This window comes from Temnothorax nylanderi, unplaced genomic scaffold (genome assembly GCF_030848795.1).
Source record: "Temnothorax nylanderi isolate EJ_2023f unplaced genomic scaffold, tnyl_v1.0 TNYL_tig0255_pilon, whole genome shotgun sequence".
In the NCBI taxonomy this organism is placed as follows: Eukaryota; Metazoa; Arthropoda; class Insecta; order Hymenoptera; family Formicidae; genus Temnothorax; species Temnothorax nylanderi.
The window spans coordinates 207,860-216,650 of record NW_027249317.1 but is presented as its reverse complement, the minus strand read 5'-3'; the positions used below and the strand labels follow the sequence as shown (position 1 = coordinate 216,650).

The 8,791-nt window shown below is 42.0% G+C and overlaps 1 pseudogene; it reads right to left on the bottom strand.

Moving 5' to 3' along the window:
* Positions 1 to 689: 689 nt before the first annotated feature.
* On the bottom strand, positions 690 to 6,024 carry LOC139779998 (uncharacterized; annotated as a pseudogene).
* Between the last annotated feature and the right edge of the window lie 2,767 nt (positions 6,025 to 8,791).

Here is an 8,791-nt window from a genome sequence, read left to right as displayed (position 1 = left end):
ATTTATTTTGTTGTTAAAAATCGGCTCCGAAAAAAAACTGGCGGTTTAGCCCCGGTCTCCCCTACATATTCCGCAGTCAAATTGACGACAACACCAGAGCAAATCTGACAACAGTTTTACGACGTCAGATTGACACAACAAATTGAGGACAGATCTGTTTATTGCAAAGCGGCAGCCGATTGGCACCAAACGTAGACCAAATCTGTCACCAGACATGCCAACAAAATGGCGCCAAACTCAGACCACATCTGTTTTCAAAAGTGACGCCAGATCGGCAATAAACGGAAATCAAATCTGTCGCTAGCAGCGACAACAGATTGACGACAGATTTGGTATTCTTAAAGTTCGTATTCGCACATTCGGTATTCCATACCTGCAGAGAATTGGTTACACCTATTACAAATATATAAGTTTTAGCTGGTTTTCACGCTAAGATAACATAGCTATAGCATATGTTATTTATCTTAGCGTGTAAACCAGCTAAAACTTATATATTTGTAATAGGTGTAACCACACAATTCTCTGCAGGTATAGAATCCCGACTGTGAATACGGACTTTAGGAATACCAGATCTGTTGTCAATCTCTACCTAACTTAAAGTGAAAAGGAATGTGATTAGAATTATTATATATATTATATATTTATACACTTACATACAGTTTGATTTATATTTAATAACATTATACATATATATTTTATAGTATTACATTTAATTACAATATTATATTTTATTACATTATTAGAAAAAAGTATCTTACAATGTATTGTAAAAACGGTACAAATTATGTATTAATTAATACTAATGTAAGGCTTCCGCTCGCTCGATCGCCAAGATTATTACAAATTATATATTTTAAAATAAAATAAAATATTATTATATTTTATTTTATTTTAATATTTTAAATCGAAAAATCGAAGTATCTATTGTGAAGTATTAATAAAGAAGAAAAAATATTAACTAATATAATATTTTATTAGACATGTATCTGTTATGAGATGTAATAGATACGACTAATAAATATTGTTTTAAACATTTATGAAAAAATACGCATTACGCTTTACAGAAGCATCGAAAAAAAAACGAAGTTACTGATTACTTTCCGGGCGAACAGACATACGGAGATGACAATCCTAATTACAATGTTTCATTATGCATTATAGCAACTACAATATATTGCGGTGTGTACGAAGCATTATCTGCCGTACTATCATCACTATTACTACTCTCATCTGTGGTATCCCAATACGGCATTCTGTAACCTTTTGCGCTGACTTCATGCAGATTAATATGTGATACCTCATCTGCTAACGCCGCACACGAGTATACCTGAACATCTGATGATAATATACCAATATCATAAAAATTAGTAACTTGTACAAACTTTTTGACGCCTAAACAATAAGAATTTCCGTCCTTGAAAATATCGCAAACAATACAAATAGACCCATTATTTAAGATGCAACAATTATCGCGGATATGTGTACTAAGCAATATGTGATTAAATGTAATTTTGCGATACCGAGTACAATTGCTATCATCAATGTACGGCATAAATACACGAACAGATGTTTCTACATTACGAGCTTTGCTACTTCCGTGCGCTTGTCTTTCTTTTATTCTATTAAACATTTGTTGGAGAGGTTGATTACCTTTTCTGCAATATCTCCGAAAAATTAACATATTGCTTTCAAATGGAAAAGCAGAAAATGAATCTAAATTGCCAAAACGTCTAACGTTATCTGTGAGATGAAGCAGACCATGCATGTTATACGAATTAAATGGAGTGTCATAAACATGTTCAGCTTGAAGAACAAATTTCTGAAGGGCACACTCTGCAAAACGTAAGTATTGCCTTGATGGACACTTAGAAGATAAGATTCTTATAGCTGTATGTAAAAATAGGAAATGTTTATAGACTGTTTTATCTAATAAATCATGGAATAGAGCTGGACTAGTATACAGTAACATTTGTCGCAGTTCTGTAGCTTTATATTTTGAAAACATTTCGAGAGATCTGGGTCGCCTTGCAAAATCTGAAGGACAATATTTTTGTAAACTTTCTATTCGTGTATATATAATGGTAATAGATGTGCTGGATAGTTTTGTGTCACGAGAATATTATTCTTTTACCCACGCAAGTAATATCTCTTTCATTACACCTATGAACACAAGGTGCATACATTCAAATAGAACCTGTGATACCATTCCCATCGGTAATTGTGAGAGCGGACTTGTACCTTCTTTGTGATGAATCTCATCTAAGCACATGTGGTATTCTTCATCCGTTCGAAGAGGATGGTTTATACCATTAAAAACGTTATAATTACTATGAAAATGTGTACCTGTTTTTTTACATTTGGAACATGGACGTTCAGCCATATGGTTACGATGATTTAATATAAAAGCGCGAGCTGGCGCATCTGCTATAAAACATCTAAGTCTTAGTAGCACTTTCTTGTCATTAAATTGTATTCCTCCATTTGAAAAAATTCTTTGGACATCTTGTACAAATTTGTTAAAGAAAACGTTAGAATTATATGGTTTTGCAGGACCTTTGTAAATACCCACAACTATTAGTGGTGCATCTTGTACATTGGCAATTCGACACTGAATTGGCCAAATATGAATGATACTTTGTTTATCTAAATTACATCCATCAGTACTAAAATCTAAAACTACCTCGTCAACTGACGTACATGATGCATTACAGAGGCTTTCAATAATTCCAAATTCCAAATCAAAATGAAGATATTCTCCCGGTGGCACAGAGGATATAGCAAGACAATTACGCGGTGTTTGGAGTAGCGTCCTAACATCCTTAGGTAATAAGAAAAAGCAAGAATGTGTTCTTAGAAGAGATAGTATGCTATTTCCCTAAACATGTGTAAGATTATTATCTATGAAGCAAGTTGCCAATTTCTCACGAAAAGATGCTTCGTGTACGGTATCTGTACATAAGGAGGCAAGAGCATTTTCATCACTTAATTCAGGTTCATTACTTTTATTATTGCTAATAGGACTAACATGAAACATATCTGAAGGAGACAAACTATCAATTCTTTGTGTATTTACTATATTTGTACTGCAAGTTTTATCGTTCAAAATACTATTGAAAGTAATAGTTTCTTCAGATGCAGTGGAGGGGCCAGGTAAATGCATATCACTCGTAGTACGAATATTTTCATTGGTCAATGTTAATAAATGAACATTGTTTCTGTATTCTACTCTAATTCTCCTTTTTTGTCTTTCAGATAATGTGTGAAGCGTCTTTCGACAAATTGAGGTCTTTAGATATTGTTTTTTCATATTTATATATAATGGAACTTGCAAGAGATTGCAGGTAGAAATTTCTTGCGTCTCCAAAATATGAAATTTCTGTTGTAAATACAAAGAAGAAAAGGGTTAGAGAGCTTCATAAAGCTTTATATAAAGCCAAAAACACGATCAAATCGATATACCATAAAACCACTGATGATGAAAGCGAGCGATCAGACGTAGAGAATAAGAAACTAGTAAGAGAATGAACCATAAATACAATAGATAATATTTTGAAGTGCACTACGATATACGTGAAACGTACAAAATACCAAAACCAATTGAAAAAACTAAATAAATAATTGTAAGCAATATCAGAACAGTATCAGTGACACATGGTGTCACTTTTTTCAGCGCACAAAAATGTTACATAACTGTAGTCACAAAAAACTTATTAAAAAATAGACTGCAATCATACTTGCAATAACGCAAAAAATCGCATACCACTAAACATTAAAAAATTAAGTATAGTTTAAGTCAGAGTTACCCCTCAGATTTAAGCGAGTGTCTGTATTTTTATATAAGTAGGAGACAGATAAGTTATAAACCATTTCAATTAATGTTTAGGGCAGAGTCTTAACTAACTCTCCACAACCGCACTGAGTTTTTACGCAGAGGCAACTACACAAGTTTTATAGCTTTTCAAAAGATGGTAAAACGAGGAGTCGTAATGCGGACCGCGTGAGCACACGAGTTTAAAAATATAATTTATAAGAAATAACATAAAAACCGCATTAGTAAATCTATACATTACAATCCATTTGCATGGAAACACCAAAATATTGTCTCACTAAATCGTGGAGAAATTGCGAGTACCTTGCCCGCGGCTGCAGCGAATTTCCAGGCGTTGCGGTTTACATACGTGATTATACGTATTTACAATACGTGAGTAATCGGGGACCAAGAATCGTGTCACCGATTCAAAGTAACGTCGGGCTTCACTCAAACAAAGCAGTCTGTAACACATAAAGAAGAAAAATGTATTAGATATAAGACAACGGACATAAAAAACAGAGCACATAACGTTTAATGCATGTAAAGTGATCGGGCAAACTTACCTTGCCTGCGGCTGCAGCGAGTTTCCAAGCGATGCGGTTCACAAACATGATTCTACGTGTTTACAATACGTGGGGAATCGAGGAACATGAATCGTGTCACCGATTTAAAGTGACGTCGGACTTCACTCAAACAAAGCAGTCTGTAACACATAAAGAAGAAAAATGTATTAGATATAAGACAACGGACATAAAAAACAGAGCACATAACGTTTAATGCATGTAAAGTGATCGGGCAAACTTACCTTGCCTGCGGCTGCAGCGAGTTTCCAAGCGATGCGGTTCACAAACATGATTCTACGTATTTACAATACGTGGGGAATCGGGGAACATGAATCGTGTCACCGATTTAAAGTGATGTCGGACTTCACTCAAACAGAAGTTCCGTTCGTAGAGCAAAAATCTGTGAAGCGAAAAAGGCAACATAATATACTAAATAAGAATAAAGTACCAAAAGTAAAATAAAACTAAAATCCTTACCAAGGACGCAGAACTGTGTGTACGGCCACGTACGACCACGCGACCAGGTACGACGCAATGGAACACAATATAAAACACCGAGCGGCACGCACAAAATACCATCCGTATCGTCACGAGCCGGATGCGTGACTCCTTGTCCCCGAAGTAAACAAGCATAACAAGCAGTGGCGTTGTACGAACTGTAATAGAACAGAAATACATTTTATTTACCTGGTTTTACGTATAACAGCGTCGCAATGACCAAACTCTACTATAATGACACTTTTTCGTATTTTTACAAGACGTTGAAAGACGAACGCGATAAAATACGCATATATATTACACGAATTTTCATATCGTAGGAACACGAAATACAAACTAACCTGAGCACAACGCTTCTTGAACGTGAATAATCGCACTGGTTCAGCTCATGAGAAATAACGGCACTTCCTCTTTCTTGGAAGAAAGGACAAGAAAAACCTTCTTCTCAGCCTGAAGACACGCACGTTCAAATGATATCTGCAACTGTTCTTCACAGGACAATTCCCGCTTCAGCACGCTGGTTTCACTGCGCGCTTTATGACGTCGTGATTGGACGTACAAATCGAGACTGCCATAGCGACATGCGCACCAGCCATTCCGGCCGGCGTGGCGCGTCGTGCGTCTATCGAGCCGACTGTTGCATTCTTGCGTGACAAATGCTGACACTTTCGTAACAGCAAAGTTGCTTGATATTTGTCGTGAATCTGTCGTCAATGCATTCAACAGACCTGCTCGCTTATCCGAGCCATCTGTCGTCAACATACATTGTTATATTTTTGCGAGATGTTTGCTGACACTATTTGTAATAGCAAAACTGCTTAGCATTTGCCATCAATTTGCCGTCAATATGTTCGGTATCTGCTTGCTGTTAACTGCTATTCTGTCATATATTTTGCCGACAAAGGTTGTTGCATATTGACGGAAGTGTGCTAACAGAATTGACAATACCAAATTATGTTTCCCATTTGCGACCTTTCGGCAAACATAATTTGTTGCCAACGTTTGCGATTACAGATTGTGTTAGCTGGGTATGTATGTATGCAGTTTATTTGTTTCGCCTCAGGGTTTACAAAGGCGTTTTTCTTCGGGGAACGTTCCCAAACCCCTTACAATATTATACAACAATCCTATACCCGTCCTGGTAATAACCGACCTTTTACATGCTAGTACCCCCCTCCCTCTCGAGACCCGCCCCCGCTCTCCTCCTCAACCCTCCCCTCCCTGCCCTTTTCTCCCTCATCTCTTACGCCACTCCCGTCTATGCCTCTCCTTTCTTCTCCGGCTCCATCCTTCTCTCCTCCAAACCGCTCCCTCCTCCTGCCTTCCGCACTCCACTCCTCCACTCTCCACCTCTTCGCCTCCCTTCTCCATCTGCTCCATTGTCAGCCCCGCTTCTGTGAACACATCCTGGTTAACCTCCTCTCTCTCCCCTTCCCTCCTTCTTCCCTACCATTCCTCTTCGCCCCATCGAATCTCCCTACCCCTTATTTCTCCTCCCATTTCTCTTCATCCTCATCCCAAACAATTTCCCTTTCCTTTTCCAAATTCTTCTATTATCTACCCAAACTCTCCTACCCCGTTCTCTTTCCTCTCTCGCCTTCTCTAGTATCCTCCACCTCGCCCTTCTCTCCTCCATCGTCAGATCTTCGTCGACCCCTATCCCTCACCTCTGCCTGAACTCCCAATATCTCTCCAATAGATCCGCTCTCTCCTTCTCATCTTCCATCTCCACAATCACCACCTCCTTCCCCCTTTTCCCTCGCCTTTCCCATACGCTTCTTATCCTCAGCATCCTATCCATCACCTTCTCCATCACCCTTTCCATGAAACCCCTCCTTTCTTTCGCATCTCTCCCGTCCAGCCCCCTCCAAATCACATTCCTCCTCCTTCTCTCTTATTTCTCCCTCTCCTCTTCCATTCTTTTCATTTTCTCTTTCAGCCTCCTTGTCTTCTCACTCTCGCCCCCCTCCCTTCTCTCTACCTTCTTCTGCCACCCTTCCTCCTTCCTCCTACGCTCTACCTCTTCTGCCTCTTTCCCTCCCGGCTTCGCTTGTCTCCATCCTTCTTCCATCCCAGTAGAACTCTTCTCTTCAGTCCCCCCTTCCGCTCTCTTCCCTCCCCTTTGGCTGACTTTTCTCTCACCCCCCTCCTTCTCCACCTTTCCTCCCTACTAACCTCCATCCTTCCTTCTCAACCTCCTCCATCTCCCTCCATCTTTCTTCCTCACCCGAACCATCCCCCCTCTCACCCCTGCCACCTCTACTCTTCTTCTTGCCTCCTCCTTCAACCATCTCAGTAGATGATAATCTCCCCTCTCTGCCAACTCTGCCAACTTGACTACTCCCCTCTCCTTCCTCCCCTTCCTTCACCCTCCCCCTCACCACCTTCTCATCCTTTTCCTTTCCTCCTCCTTTCCAGCACCGTTCCCTCCACCCTTCCTCCCCTCCGGGTGTCACCTCCGCCATACTTCCCTCCGTCTCTCCTTTCTCCCTTTTTCCTTCCTCTCCTCTCACTCCCTCTCCTATCCTTCGTCTTCCTCTCTCTTCTGCTGCAGCCCCCTCCGCCTTTTCACATCTCTTTCTCTCGTCCTCTCCCCTCTTCACCTCCTTCCACGACTTCTCCCCACTGCTCCTTCTTTCCTCCGTCCTGCTTCCTGACTCGCTCCTTTCTCCGACACTCCGCTCTCTCTCCTCGACACTCTCCTCTTCTTCCGAACCTTCTTCCCTTCTCTCTAGCACCCTCCTAATCTTCCCTAATTCATCTCCTATTCTGTTCAGCACCCTCATCAAATCCTCCAACCCCTCCATCTCCACGCTCTCTCCTCTGCTGCCTTCTCTCCACCTTCTCTCTCACCCTTACCTCCCTTTGCACCACCCTCCTGCCCTTCTTCTCAACTCTCGTCGCCTCCTCTTCTACCTTCCTTTCTCCTTCCTTTCTCAGGCAGCGTCGCCCGGTGTCCAAGCACGCCTTTCTCCTCTTCTCTCCCCTCTAATTCTATAAAAGAATTTCCTTCATCTCACATGCTCGACTTTCCTCTCCCGCCTCTGTCACCTCAGCCTTACACGCTCCCCTCTTCCTTCTCCTTCCTCTCTCCTACTTACATTCGTACTATCCTCCACTTCTCTATTCTCGTTCCGTGTTCGTAATCTCTCCAGCCAATACGTACTTACACCTCACGCTTACGTACTCTAATGGCACGTGTCCTGCCTCGATCGCCATGCCGTACTCATGTCTCTCTACCGTGTCGCACCATCGATCCTCCTATCGATCCCGCCGCCTCGGATTTCCCTTCTTATCGACTCGCTCAAGCTTTCTCTGCGATATCCGTGGTTGACACCTCTTCGTCGGTACCTCGCCTCTCCTCCTTATCGACTCATCCGTGTAGCCGGGCCCCTTGCTTCCTCCTGGCCCTTCGAGCCCGCTCACGGCCGCCCCGGCGCCTCCACGCCGACACTTCCGCCAGCCTCGCCTTCTTCCCCTCTCCCTTCTCTCCTGGTCATCTTCCTCCTCTTCCGCCTCTCCCTTGCTCCTTATCTACCAGCACCCGGCCTCTCCGTCTCCTCTCTCCCCCCCCGTCACACCCGATCACATCCTCTGCCGCACCGCTCCTCCACCTCCCCACACCTGCTGCATGTGCATCCCCGCGTTCTCCTCCTTTCCTTTCACCTCCGTCCTCGCCCGTCCTGAGCCCTGCTCCTCTCTCTGCATCCTCTCTCCAAAGTCCACCTACCTCTACCAAAGTCAACATAACCTCTCTCTCAGGCCTCCTCATCTCCAACAGATTCCTGCCGTCCCGCTTTACTTTCCACCTCGCCTCCACTTACTCCACCTCCTTTCAGCTTCCTTCACGCCTGCCTTTCTTCCTCCACCTTCCCTCTCCTCCATAACACCTTTTTCGACACTCTTTTCCTCCCTTTAT